This window comes from Chenopodium album, chromosome 5 (genome assembly GCF_948465745.1).
Source record: "Chenopodium album chromosome 5, dcCheAlbu1.1, whole genome shotgun sequence".
In the NCBI taxonomy this organism is placed as follows: domain Eukaryota; kingdom Viridiplantae; phylum Streptophyta; class Magnoliopsida; order Caryophyllales; family Amaranthaceae; genus Chenopodium; species Chenopodium album.
The window spans coordinates 62,400,286-62,415,810 of NC_137838.1; the positions used below are offsets into that span (position 1 = coordinate 62,400,286).

General features: G+C 36.5%; 2 long non-coding RNA genes across 2 annotated transcripts; both read right to left on the bottom strand.

The window, feature by feature from the left end:
• Window positions 1-54: 54 nt before the first annotated feature.
• Window positions 55-512, bottom strand: LOC145630837 (uncharacterized). Its single transcript, XR_014112268.1, has 3 exons — window positions 434-512; window positions 234-335; window positions 55-144 (listed from the first exon to the last, which is right to left on the bottom strand). It is a non-coding gene; the product is annotated as an uncharacterized LOC145630837 (long non-coding RNA).
• An 80-nt stretch (window positions 513-592) lies between these two features.
• On the bottom strand, window positions 593-2,441 carry LOC145630838 (uncharacterized). Its single transcript, XR_014112269.1, has 3 exons — window positions 2,258-2,441; window positions 819-1,149; window positions 593-726 (listed from the first exon to the last, which is right to left on the bottom strand). It is a non-coding gene; the product is annotated as an uncharacterized LOC145630838 (long non-coding RNA).
• Between the last annotated feature and the right edge of the window lie 13,084 nt (window positions 2,442-15,525).

Sequence of the window (15,525 nt, forward strand, 5' to 3'; positions counted from 1 at the left end):
GCAATCAAATTAGTTATGCATTTGATGAAAATATAACTAAATTGGTTCATTCAACAAATATTTTCTTCTAAAGAAATTTGCCCACTGTTTTCGAGTTTCATTCAATTCCTTTTCATCACAAGCCATTCTCCTTGCAGAATATACCTGGGAAAATAAAATCAAATATTACAAATTCAAATACATTCAATAGGGTAGTGTCAATTATTTCAAAGAAACAATGAAACGTCACTTACCTCCTCTAAATTACCCTCGCACTCACTGTGACCAACAACAACCTCATACATGTATCTCGTGACATAATATCCACGCTCAGTACCTCCTTTTTGTTGAGCACACTATAAATAAAACATCATAGCCCACAATTACATACCCATTAAAATACTAATGCATGCATACATAAACTTGCATAACTCAAAGGATATCACTTATGTACCTCCATTTGCTTAAATAGCAAATTTTTCCTTCTACTTTTCAAAACATTACCCTTCAATCTAGTCAAATACACCTTGTATGCCTTGTAAATAAAAAAAATAGATAAATAAAAAGATAAGAGTATATTTCATAACCTTTGAATTTATTATATGAAAATAATGTTCTTTCTTCACTTACTTCATTAGTATATCAGCCAATCTCAATTTTCTTGGGGTCTTTTCAGGACAAGTGGCAGGATCAAACTCGAACATCAGGCCCAATTGTAAGTTTATTACCAAAAGCACCCAATGATTACTATACAAAAAATGACATTCCATAAGACTTTAATTAACTTGTAATTCAGTAACATATATAGTAAATAATTAAGCATGTGTCGTAGGACATACCTTTCAAGATATGGTGCATCAAGTTTGGACATAAACGCCTTTTTAACATACCCATGAACTTGGAGATAATCATGTTCGATTTCAGCTACCGAAATCCTTTGAGGACATGAACCCATGAATAATCAAATGTTCCTCTATTTTCTTAATGTCATCCCACCTCTTCACGTTCTTGCAATGACAGCAAGGGAAGAAAATAGGTCTTGCCCTAGTAAGTCTTTGTTCAACAACAACACTCCACTGAGTTGCATAGCAATATTACAAAACCCCTTAACTCCTTCCAAGTATGCAGGTGAAGTTCGGATTGCATCATACATCCATTCACGATTCATTTCTAAAATGTAATTACATGTTATATTCAACACCAAAAAAAGCAAAGTATCTACCCAGTTATGACGTGATTCATAACTAGAATTTGAACGACAAAGTATACACTATGATTTAACACTCACTAATTAAGGCAGATGGACATTATATCTGAAAAGTCATAAATCCAAGATCGATCACATCCACCTCACAGTGAGGTAACACATTTAACACTTAAAACCAAGCTAATCAAAGCATTCAAACATTACACAACCCAAAAATCAAGAGATTAACCCTATAAAACTAAAATAAATTAAATTACACAGCCTTACCTCAAAGATCTTAACCCAAAAAATAATTGAGACTCCCAAAATATAATTCAAATACACTAGAGAAATACAATATAAACAGAAACTATCAACAAAATATTGAGACAAAGAACATTTTATTTCTAGCAGCACAGTAGCAGTAGCAGCAATCATTTGATTTCTATAAACAAAATACAGAAACAGCAGAACATTTGATTTCTATCAACAAAATACAGAAATAGTAGCAGCACTGAACATTTGATTTATAGAATTTATCCCCAAACTCTCATCATCATATCAGAAATTATGGATGCCAAATAGTCTTTATAAGTTGGACAAACCTGGTAACCAAACTAACACTAAAAGATACGAAGCAATTATTTTTATCAGCATTTCTCTGCTTAATATGCTAGGCAAATGTGCAGATTTGCTAAAACTCATGTCACTAGCTCATTGCTAATGAGATGGGAAATTTATCATTCTATTGGTCTTTATACATGGGCAGAATGATAAATGTTACTTGTATATTAGATGTACAGCTCCTTTCGAATTCTAGACTTTACTAAGTTATCTATAAACCGATCGAAAATGGCAAATTTTGATACAATGGCAGCGAAAAATGCACTTAAACTCAGAAATATCATTGCCCTTGAAGGCCTGTCAAATTTCAAGCTTATTCTTGGCAAAAAAAAATAACCATAGCCCTAGGATTTCTAGAGTACAACAGCCAAAGAAGTGAAAGAGCCCAATTTGCATGTAAAAAAAAAAAAACAAAAAATTCTCGGTCTGACGGTGAAACAACGGTGAAGAGCGCCGGTGAGAAAGAACTTGAACTCCGGTAATTGCTTGACCTCCGGTGGAACTCCAGCGTTCTTCAAGGTGGCGAAACTCCGGCGGCTTCAACCCATCTCAGCCGCGCAGATCGGGTCTTTGTTTTGGGGGAATTTTCGTGGGTTTTCTGGGGAATTTTCGTGGGGAAATTTTCTGGGTTTTGGGGGGAAATTTTCGTGGGAGTTTTTTCTGATTTTGGTGGAATTTTTAGACTAAGGTTTGGGGTAATAGGAGGTCAAGGGTTTTACTGTTCTAGACTAGCTTAGTTTTTTCTATTACCTTGTTGGAAAAAATAAAATAAAATTAGTATTTATAACAGTCAATTAAATTGTAAGTTACAATAACAATTACTTGTAACTAGGGGTGTTCAAAAAAACCCGACCCGGTTGACTCGACCCGACTACCCGAAGACCCGCAAAATACCCGACGGGTATTTTGGCAAATTTTGTCAATTTCACGGGACGGGTACCCGACCCGCTAAAATTCCAAGTTCGTGGGCCGGGACATGGGCCGGCTTGTTGGGGTCGCGGGTACCCGCTAATACCCGTTTAAAAAAATACCCTTAGGTTTTTTTTTTCTCTTTCCTCTTTTCATTCTCTTGTAGCCGTCACTTTCCTCCTCACTCAACTTTCTCTCTCCTCCTTCACTCTTTTATGAGTGCTCTCTCCTTCTTCCTTCTTCTCTAGCTTATCTTTCCTTCTCACTCTTCTTCTCACATTTAATTCCTTAACTAAGGATTTCATTCTATCAAATTAATTAGTAATTTATGGGTTTTTCTCTTTTCAATTACCAATTTTGTTTTATTTGAGCTCTCCGGCGCCGCGGCGAACAAAGATGAATTTGGTGTTGGTGATGAAGTTGTTGATGAAGATGACGATGATAAACAACTCATCTTTGTATGATTTTCTTATTAATTAATTTAAGGTTAATTACTTTGTTTTTGATTACTTAATTGATTGTAATTTTTTTAGCCCTTGTTGTATTTTTGAATTTTATTTGTATTTGACAAATTCACATTCAAAATCATATATTCTTGTTTATTATCGTGTTTTAGATGTTTGACCGATTCACCTTTTGGATGATTTTTTTTTTTTTTTTGACAAGGAGTTTGTATAACGAAATAGTTGGTAATGTATAAATCTTGTTGTGTTTTTGTTGTTTCTATTGAATTAATTAATTAGATTATGTCTTGGTGTTTGTTTCAAATTGCCAGCTTGTAACAAATTTTAGTATTTTTTTTTTTTAAAAAAAAAAAACTAAAGATCCGGGTACCCTATGACCCGACCCGAAAAATCCGGGTACCCGAAATTTCCGGGTCGGGACATGGGTCGGTTTTGCAAGTATCCGACAATGCGGGTACCCGCATTTTCGGGTACCCGAAAACCCGGGTACCCGAATTTGAACACCCCTACTTGTAACTAACAAATCTTAGTCAGTTACGATTACCTGAGTCTTACAAGTTATTACTGATTATTTGTAACGAATTTTTTAAATGTTAGTTACAAATATACTAATTGTAACTAAAAATGTATTGTTGGTTACAAATAGGGGGTTACAAATGACGTTTTTTCTACTAGTAGATAGACAGCAGTTTTTGCGGTTTTTGTTTTTATCATATCTTTTGATCCAGAAATCGGAATAAGATAAATAAGATATCGTTGTAGAATAAAAGATATGTCCGAAATAGTGAGACGGTGTCAGTTTTGAATAGAGTTCGATATTTTATTCATATCTTTTCCGTTATAGCTAGGAATTGATATTATAATATATCATTGAAAAGATAATTTCAAGGGCTATCCAACCATATAAATTTGGATAAAAAATATGAGGCACGAAAATCATATCTGGCTATCTTTGAACGTGTTGACCCTTATGAGGTTTTGATGATGATGTTAAGAATTGAGCAAACTTCCTTTTAATAAGGATTTTCTAGTGTTGTGATGTTGGCAGGTTCAGTAAGCATAGAGGGCTGAAGTAGGAACTGGGACAAAGTAACTTTAGAAGATCCATGAGGACAAGTAAAAGATAGAAGAAGAGTTCCAGCAATGGAACTTCCCGAAGTTTCTCAACAGGAACTTCAAAACGGGTTGTAACGACCTGGTTCCGGTGTAATGCTGGGGAAAGCCTCAATAATCAAGGATCAAGATATCAACTGAAGAAGATGGACTTCATAACTTATAGTTGTGTAAAAAATAAGTTTGTTTTCGTAGGATGATGTAAACATATAAATGATAGATATGCATGGGACTTATTAGAAATCAGATAAAGCTTGGCAAACTAATTAATTCGTAAAAGATAATTATGAGTTTTATGAAAAAGTATTTAATTGATTTTATCTTTTAAAATCTGGTTTAACTCGGTTTTATCTTTTTCATAAAATTCTATCTTTTAACAAAAACGAATTTGATAAAATTTGGTTTTCAGAAAAACGAAATTAAATATGTTTGGTTTAGGTTTTTGAAGAAGATAAGATCAGATTTCTGTTTGATCTATCTTATGTGCGAAAACCTTAGTTTGAGAAGCTGAGAAACTCCTATAAATATAGAAGTATTTCAGCTTAGCAAAGTGAGAGTTTTAAGCATGAAAACCACTTAGTGCTTAAGAGTAAGTTTGCCAAAGGTTTAAGCTTTATCATTTTGATTTCGGGTTTCATGTGTAGCTTTCCATTTATGTGTTAGAGTGTGTCCTTGTGTTGTAATTGGTTTTGGGGTGAGATTGTGAATTCTCTTAAATTCACGTTTGAGTGTATGAGTTTGAATTCTCTAAAATTCGAGTGGTAGTCAGTCACCTCGAGTGTGTCTTGGGGTGCACAGTGGGAAAAAGGAACCTGAGTGTGTCTTAGGTCGAGAAAGGAACCTGAGTGTGTCTTGGGTCGAAAAAGGTGCCTGAGTTTGTCTTAGGTCTGATAGGATAGGTTCTTATCAATCAGCAAGTGTCTTAGGAGGAACTTGCGAAGCAAAGGTCTGTGTAATAGGTTGTACTAGGAGAGTTGCCTATTATAGTGGAATTTGTTTATAATTCCCAATAGGGCCGAGGTTTTACTTCCAGTTAGGCACTGGAAGGTTTCCTCGTAAAACTTGCTGTGTGCTTTAAGTTTCTTTATGTTTTTATTGTTTATTTCCGCATAAGTTCCGCGATTGGAACCTACTACCATTCACCCCCCCTCTTGTAGTAGTTCATCTAAACTAACATAACGTCTTTTAATTCGGATAGAAATAGGATTTTCAAAAAGAAAAGTTTTATTCAATTTCAAACTCTTTAATCTTATCTTTTCAAAAAGGATGATTAAGATATTTTAGAAACTTATAGAAGCTTCTAATTAATCCTAATTGGCTGATGATGTGTCTATTTTATATAGTATTTTACCCCCGTCTCTTGGTCATAATTAGTAGTGTTTTTGGCTCTTTAGAGCCACTTTTATTACTAATTGGTATTTTCTAGTGTTTTCGTAGATTTGGTTGACTTTTGCAGGGAATTACACTTCTGGAGTATTTTCCCGAGATATTTTGGAGCAATCACGAGCACTGGAGAAGCACGACCAGATTTTATAGCCCAGGGCCGGTTAGAGCCATCGAACCGGTGATTAAGGGCTCGGTATAGGTGATACCGGGGCATTTGATTGGACCGAGTATTCAAGACCCGAAGAGGAAACCCAGATTGGCCCGAAGAATTGGAGCCCAATCGTAGTCCAGTTAATGGCCCAAGAGAGCCGCCTGGCCAAAGAGGCTGGCGCCCAGAGGCGCGCCCGGCCGGGCGGGAGAAACGAAGGTCGGCGCCCAGTGATGCGCCCGGCCGGGCGCGAGAGTCTACCTGAAGAGCAAAAAGGCGCGCCCGATCGGGCGGTGCCTCGCCCGATCGGGCGCGTGTTATTGTTAGGAGATGATTAGCGTCGTTTTAGTTTGATTTAGTTTAGGATTTGTACGGAGTGTAAATACTCCTCCGTAATACGATTTTAGGGGCTCTCTCTATCTATCTATCTCTCTCTCTCTCTCTCTCTCTCTCTCTCTCTCTCTCTCTCTTTTACTCTCTTAATTGTTTTTCTTAGATTTCTTTCTCTTAAACCTTTGTTCTTAATCTACTCTTAATTCTAGATTTATTTTGGTAACGATTTCTCTTCTCTTAATCTTAGTTGATTATTTTATTCCTTTAATCATGTCTTGCTTTATTGCTTTGATTAGTTTAGTTTCTATTATGTGTGAGTAGTTTTCTTTCTAGGGTTTATGGGGATCCATAAATAATATGAAGGGGTAATTTATTGTTGTTAATTGTTAATGCTAGATTAATTTCCTATTGATTGATTTAATGCTCTGTGACTAGATTAGGCCTGATCTTTGATGCATGAGTTTGACAATATTGATTCGAGATTCGACATATGAGAATTGATGTTTAGGTCTAGTTTCAATAGGCAGGTTAATTTATAAATGGTTAGGTCGAGATTCGAAAGATGAGATTTAATACCGGTAAATTAATTGTGTGATTATAATACGTAGCGAAAGCCCTTTATAATCTAATTAATATATGAATTGATGAATGATCCTTATATTCTACCCTGGAATATTATTTATTGGTGAACCTATGCTTTAGATCCTTTTATATATTATTTTCTCCTTATTCTTGATCTCCGTAGTTTATTTTATTATTCAAATATAAATATTGGTTACCTAATAATCTAGATTATATTAGTTAATTAAGAATATAAAGACTTGTTTCCCTGTGGAGTTCGACCCTACTTCCCTATCTACTTTAATTAGAGGACTTAGGTATTTACTTTTGATTAGGGGATCTGACTTTACCTTGTCAGTTTAGGAATGGGATTAAATAATTTGGACCCTCCACATGATAATTGGGTCGTAGGTAAGGTGGGCTTAGGTTCGGTTTGGGCTCCATTTAAAATTTTGGCCATAACTTATTCGTTATAACTCGGATTTGGACTTATAATATATCGTTGGAAAGCTCTTTTAAAGCCTCATCCAACTATTCAATCATTGAACCCAGATAATGGACCAAAATAAACTGGACTAAATATTTTTATAAAAAGGACACGAAATGAATGATTTTAAAGGACACGAAATGAATTATTTTGGGTTTAAAGGCACGAAAAGAGGAAAATAAGTTATGGTTTGGGGAAATGGGATAGGAGTTGGGTTGGTTTTATGAAATGAAAATATGGATTTAAGCACTCTAAGATTAAATACTCAACCCGACCAATAATGGCGGTGAAAGGTTGTTCATCATTGGGTTTGGTTTTGGGGAGACATTTTTAGGTGTCTACAGTACCCGATAATCGATCCGAAAATCCGGGTACCCGAACTTATCGGTTCGGGTTAGTGATATTACTTTTAGGGATTTTGGTTATTGGGTACCCGAACCGTTAGTACTAATGGTACGAGTACCCGTCCCATGCTCACCTTTACTTCACACTATTCAATACTCCTTTTTTAACCGTTTTTGTAAATAATTATAAAGAAAAAATTATCTATGAAGAATATTGTTAGACTCATCCTAATAACTAGATTTTACTGCTATCATAATATTTATAGGAAATTTTGTTCTAAAAAAAAAATTGTGTATAAGATAGATTGTTTTGTGAATTACCCATTTTTTTTTTAATCTGTTTATATGCCCGTAAGTTAACAAATGTTTGTCCATCACTACTAAATAACGTTTTACCTAATAACATTTTTCGTCCAAATTAGACGTTAGTAGGGCTCACTTTTTCTCTTTCTCACCCAATTAACTCCCCTCACTCTCTTCTTTCACCTTCCACATTTCACCATATTCTTTTGACCTAAGCGAATCTCCACCATAATTTTCATCTCCTTCTCAAAAAATTGACATCCCTTACAGCCTTTTCTTTGATGTCTCTTTCTTTCCTGCTCATCTTGTTGTTATTTATGGTAATTTCAAGTGATGAGTGAAAATATTAGAATGCAATTGAATTCAATCCCAAAGCCAAAATAAGCAAAACCTCCCCAATTCAATTTCACCCAAAACTCTTGAAATCAAAATCCCCAAACTAAATTGAAGCATAAACCCTATATTGAATATCTAGTTAAGTTAATTGCTATAAATTAAAACCTTAAAATGAATTCAACAGACCATGAACTAAAATTTAGGTTAAAACACTAGTGTAGCGCTTGTGAGATGCACAAATTACAAATTATTATGTTAATCTGGTTGAATAATAATGTATACAGGTTGGATGGATTTTTAATGGTGGTCCGAGTTGATTGGTGGTGGTGCGAGTTGGTTGGGTGGGTTTTGGGTGGTGGTACAAGTTGGTTTGGCGAATTTTGGGTGGTGGTGCAAGTTGGTTGGGTGGGTTTTGAGTGGGTGGTTTTGGGTGGTGGTGCAAGTTGATTGGTGGTGGTGCGAGTTGGTTGGGTGGGTTTTGGGTGGTGGTAGTGTCGTTTCAAATCTTAGTGGTGGTGAGAGGGTGGGTTACAAGGTGGGTGTTGGTGGTGTTTATTACTCTCTCTCTCATCTAATTAATCACATGCCCTTTATACAAATCTTTGCTTATGAAATTCTATCTTAGGGAATATGCAACCAAGTTTGTTGCAGATTTTATGAAACGGAGGTAATATATTCAATAAGTATTATAGGTAAAAGGTAATAGACTCCTATGCATCAACAAATTAAAATTTTGGAATACAACTAAACTTATGTTAATAATAGTATTTAAAAATAAGACTTTGTATAAGAGAAGTAGACTCATCTAATCTATTCATGTATTCATTATAGCAGCCTAGCAAGTACCAAATTAAATATGAAATTATTTTTAACATACAACCACTTGCTTAAGTAGGCATAAATTCTATTAAATAATGCCCGTTTTATTGGTCGCATTCACCAATTTATCGAGCCAAAATAACGAACTTTTTATTTTACATACCCATCTAAAGGTATATTTTTCCCTAAGCATTATGCCATGAACTATGCCAAAAAAATCAGAATTCGGGTAGTATTTTTTTGCCATGACTCTGCCAAATAGTGATGATGGTTGTTTGAAGAGTCTCCAAGCTTGCTTTCCGAGAAGTGCTAAGTTGAAAACACCCATATCCCGTAAACCCATTCCCCCAAACATTTAGGGGAGCATAACACGTCCCATTTAGGGGAGCATAACACCCCTGAATGGAATAATCAATGCACAGTATTGCCATCTCAATGGTCTCTCTCTTTTTTTTTTTTCATTTATTGATTGATAATTGAATTGGTAACCTATTTTAAAGGGTAATTTGACACGTGTCACATTTTAATTGAGTTTTATATATAATTTTTTATAAAATTAAAGAATAAAAAATAATATTTCTTCTTCTTCTTACCCCTGCCGGAGTAAATGCCTCGCCGGAGCAGTCCCTCGCCACCGTCTCTCTTCCCTTCTCATGGCAACAAACACAAAGCCAAAACGGCGTCGTTTCCGTGAAATTACCATGTCGTCCTCACCGAGTCCAACTATCTCCCCTTAAATGGCGGACTTCGATTCACAAGAATCACAAAAACTCATTTCATCAAACCTTTTTCTCGTCGGACCATCAACCCGTTGCCGCCCAACAATAATCCTGACAGCCACAACCACTAATTAGTTGTTGATTGCAGGTTGCGAATTGGTGATTGCGGGTGGTGAATTGGTGATTGCGGGAGATGCGACACTTCAATAATCGTGTTGCTGGGAGAAATTGACTGTGCGAGCCATTAAAATGGGTTTTGCGATTGATGTATTAAGATGGATTGGGTGGTGAGTGATGAGGTGGAGTGGGGCTGGCGTTTTAAGCAGGTGATGATGGTGGTTGTATGGTGTTGCGGGTTGTGCGGTTCTGTAGACTGGGAGTAAGATGAGTGGGGTGTGGTGCAGGTTTAGGAGGTAAGTGGTGGAGGATAAAAAGCTAGGGGGCAGGGAGTGTGATTGGGGCAGCCAACTTTGAAGCCGGGAAGGTGGTTAGTTATGTGGTGTTGGATGGGTGGGTGATTTCCGTGGGTTGTCGTTGCCGATCCCAGATATCCGCCCATTTAGGTGGGGTTTCGAGTTGGGGGTCAAGTGGTGGTTTCAGATGTGATGTTTGGACATGGCAGCCCCTTTGGGTTTCGGATGGGGGTCAGCTCGGTGGTGATTTGGTGGTTAGGGCTACTTTAGTTCAGAGGTGGAGGTGAGGGGTGGTACCCATGGTGGTGATGGAGGGGTTGCCATGAAAGAAGGTGATTAGGTGGGAAGAGATAGATTAAAAAAAAAAAAATTACCTGTTGAAACGGTTGTAGGTAGAAAGGACCATTTTGAAAATATGGAGTACAAAGGTGGGATTATTTATGGAATACACAAACGGGGTGTTTGTTTGTAGGGATTATAGGTGGGATAGGGATTAATGATCCCTTGTATCCTATAATCCCTTGTTTGTTTAATGGGAATTGTTCTATCCCATATGAAAGGGATAGGGATAAAAAAAATAGAGTTATCCCTCTATTTTTGTAACAAGGGGGGCAGGTATAAGGTGTAGGGATTAATTTTAAAATGTAAAAGACATTATTACCCTTAATGAAAAGGAAGGAAGAGGGAGAAGAGAAATGTTAGTAAGGATAGTTATGTAATTTTACTACTTATCCTAATTTAATTTGGGGGTTGTTATTCGTCGCTCCCATTTTACCGGGTAACGCTCCCATTTTGACTTGAAGGTCCAATTTTACCCCTAACATTTAAATACGGTTTTTTCCACTATACGACTCACATTTCTCACTTTCTTACCCCTCTCTCTAACTCTCTAAAACACTCTAAATCTGAAAAAAAATTCTTCCAAATTTTTTTGTTCATTTTAAAAAAAAACAACAATCATCAAAAACACAAAAAAGGATGAGTGATTCGAGGCGAATAAGGCTTACATTCGGAGGGAGGAGTTTTGGCGGCGGTGGAGGCAGCGGCGGAGGCGGCGGTGACGGCGAGCAAGTGTTTTTTTTTTTTAAATCGCAACCTCCAGCTTCCGCCTAAAAAATCCGGAAGTTCCAAGGAGGATTCGGAAATTCTAGGCGGATCCTCCTTGGAACTTCCGGATTTTTTGGGCGGATCCTCCTTGGAACTTCCGATTTTTTTTTTTTTTTCCGTTAATAATATGGTTTTTTAATTTTTTATTGTTAATTTATTTTTATTTTTATTTTTTTTTTGGATTTTGTTATTTTTGTTGTTATTTTGAAGTGTTATGGTTAGTATTATTATTATTATTGTTGATATTATTATTATTATTGTTATTATTATGGTTAGTATATTTTGTAGTGTTATTATTTTTTAAAATATGATTAGTATTATTATTTTGTTGATATTAGGGTTTTTATTATTATTGTTATTATGGCTATTGTTGTTGTTGTTGTTGTTGTTGTTAATTTTGTAGTGTTATCTTTTTTTTTTTTGAAGCATATTTTGTAGTGTTATTAGTAGTACTATTATAATTTTTAAAAATATGATTAGTATTATTATTATTATTATTGTTGATATTAGGGTTTTTATTATTATTGTTATTATGGTTATTGTTGTTGTTAAATTTTTTGTTGTTGTTGTTGTTGTTGTTATAATAATAATAATATTATTATTGTTATTAGTAGTACTATTATTAATATTTTAAATTATGATTAGTATTATTGTTGTTGTTGTTAATTTTATTTGTTGTTGTTGTTGTTGTTGTTGTTGTTGTTGTTGTTGTTTTTGTTGTTGTTATTATTATTGTTATTATGGTTATTGTTGTTGTTGTTGTTAATTTTAATTTTTTTTGTTGTTGTTATTACGATTATGATTGTTGGTGTTGTTGTTTTTATTATTGTTGTTGTTGTTGTTGTTGTTGTTGTTGTTGTTATTATTATTATTATTATTATTATTATTATTATTATTATTATTATTATTATTATTATTATTATTATTATTATTATTATTATTATTATTATTATTATTATTATTATTATTATTATTATTATTTTTATTACTACTACTAAAATCGGATTTTGTACTTATTTTATATAGATCGAGGGTTCTGGTGCTCGACATGAAATATCACGACGTCTGAATGCGTCTGTTAGGAGACAGTCATCTCGTTCAGCACCGCTTCAGCCCGAGCAGCAGCAATACGGGTCTACTAGTGGTTGGTCGGGAGACCCACAGTCTGGTAGTAGTCAGCCCTTGTACTCTGCAAGTGGAGCACCCATATCTGACGAGGAAGACGAATGCTCGGCTAGTCATGCTGGTGATCGGGATGAAGAACCGGGCCCTCAGGATTACCATATGGTATATAGGGGTCAGTTTGGGAGATTTGTTGGTAGTGGATCGAGTCAGCCAACTACCAGCTCTGCAGAGGCATGGTTAGTGCAGGAACCGATGCCGGGTGGTCCTGAGGATGGGACTGTTATCCCTATTTTTGGCGGTCACGTGGCACGGTATATCTGGATCGAGCAGGAGCGTAGTGTTTTGCGCTGTTTGAGTAGGACAAAGTTATGTTCTGACTTGTTCACTTGGCGAGGTCGTCAATCTGTGGAGGACCTCGGGGCAATTGATGCTAGTTGGTTGTCTCACTTGCCCGGCCTGATGTTTAAAAGACTTGATTGGCCGTTGATTTCTGCTTTTGTTGAGAGATGGCAGCCAGATACGAACACCTTTCACATGCCATTTGGGGAGATTACGATCTTGTTGCATGACGTGTACAACATACTTGGGTTACGTGTCGCAGGCAATATGGTCACCACTACTCCTAGCACGGACGTGTTACGGGACGCGTGCTCGATCACCATGGATATGACTCCATATGATTTGTCTGAGATTTGCGGCACAAAGACCATTTGGCAGGGTAGTGGGGTGTTGACTGATAAGATTTTTGAGTCGATATTGGCGGTTGACCGGGAGTTTAGTGATCAGCTTAATGGATACTTGTGGTTAGTGCTTGGAGGTACACTGTTTGTAGACAAGAGTGGTAACCGTACGCATCCTTCCTTCCTCCACGAGCTATGTTACATGGATGTCCCTATTAACGAGTATGCTTGGGGAACAGCTGCACTGGCCTACTTGTATCGGCAGCTGGGCACGGCATCACGGAAAGGTGCTGATTCGATTGCTGGTTGTCTCATGCTTCTGCAAGCGTGGATTTACGAGTACTTTCCGTGCTTTCGGCCACAGCAGGGTACCTTGACCCGGGACCTTCAAATTCCTCGTGCGTCTGCTTGGGATGTTGGAGCGGGATGTCCTAGCAAGAACCTGGAGCGCCTGTTATCTTTTCGTACTAGAATTGATGCGCTTACTGACCGTGAGGTGAACTGGCTACCGTACGGAGCTGATCCTGCATTACGAGTGCCCCCCACTTTATTCATTGGCTGCATCCAGTACCGTAACATCATTGAGCCGTACATGCCTGATAGAGTGGTGCGACAGCTTGGTTTCGTGCAAGGCATTCCCCGCGAGATCATCAGGCTAGAGAAGGCCAAGAGGCCGACTAACTTGAAGATGTATCGGGTAGACTTCCCGACCGAGATGACAGATGTGATGTGGAAGAGGTTTGTCTTTGGGGTATCTCAGAGTGTAGTTTTAGGTGCCCTCACCAGGCTTAGTGCTGCAACTCCTTCGGTTGCGCCTGGTTACATGCAGTGGCTGTACAGGTTTTCTCACCCGGGGGTATCTCCAGGTGCAGGAGTTACAAGCAACCTACCTGAGCGGACTAACACTAATTATGTAAGTATTTATGCTTATTATAATATTAGCAATGACTTCTATGAATTTTTGTGTTTATAATATGTTATTGTTTGATTTGCAGTGGATGGGTCGGTCCATGGAGATTCACCAAAGAGCACTGGCTGAGTATCATGAAATGTCGAGTGAGACTCGGACAATGACTGAGCAGCTTGTATTTGATTGGAAGTAAAAAATGGGACTTTAGATTATTTTGATTAGAAGTCGTGTTAGTGGTTTTTATTATGTTATGAACTTTTTTTTTGTTTTAAATGTAATGTATAAACTGGACACTTATTTATTTTTATATTTTATGTTTTGTTGCATATCATGTTAGATTAAAAGCAAGTACATTTTAAATTAATTTCATAATTCTAATTTTCTTCTAATGCATCCCACATGTCCCTTCTAAATTGATATTGTTGATCCCATCCATTAACACTATCCTCGTGGTGTTCAGTCCACCAACCGGCGATCGGCGGGAGAGGTGAATCAGGTACAAGCTCAAGACGGATGAAATGTGATCCACCAACTGTAGCAATCACAAACTCTCGAGTCGGTGACCGAACCCCGTTGCGTGCCCTCAGCGGTAAGACTGTGATGCATGGGTAGTAGCAAGTTGGTACTAGGCCTACCCCGAGACAAATCACCCTTGCGTTGAACCACGTAGCAATAGGAAATAAATCTTGAATTGTAACCATCCAATGCCGCTCCCCGACAGCCCCACCATCTGACAGGGTAAAGTCGTATCCCCTAATAAAAAATAATTACCTAAATCACTAACTAAGGTAGATAGGGAAGTAGGGTCGAACTCCACAGGGAAACAGGTCTTTTTAATTCTAATTAATTAATATAATCTAAATTATCTAAGTAACCAATATTTTAAATGTGAATTCTATACTACGAAGAATGAGTTTAGGGAGAAATGAATCAATAATAAGGAAACCTAGGGTCACAGGTTCACCAATAATTAATATTCCGGGATAGAACGAAGTAATTAATAATTAACAATGCATAGATAACATGATTAACAGGCTCTCGCAATTTATTAATCAACATAGATCTAACAGGCTCTCGCAATTTATTAGACCTAAGTTCCTATTAAAAATAGCCTTTAATATTAAATCAACATCTGCTCGATTCATCAATTCAATATTGCTAAACATTCACAATCAAATTACATCTGCTCGATTCATAATCTAATTGCAAAGAATTAAAACAATTCAATAGGAAATTATCATGCAATATCAACAATCAATAATAACAAACTATCCCTTCATATTAATTATGGATCCCCATAAACCCTAGAATTAAACTACTCACTAATCATCATAACTAAACCAATCAAATAAATAAATAAGAACATAATCAAGAAAACAATTAAAATAGCTGAAATTAAAAAGGGAAGAAATTGTACCAAAATAAATCTGGAATTAATGAAGGAATTAAGAACAAGAGTTTAGAGAGAATTTAAGAGAGAGAAAAATACTAAGTAGAGAGAGAAAGTCTAAGAGAAAGAGGTAAGTAATTATTCCGTACAAAAACGTATATAAACCTCCCCTAAAACACGAATTAAACC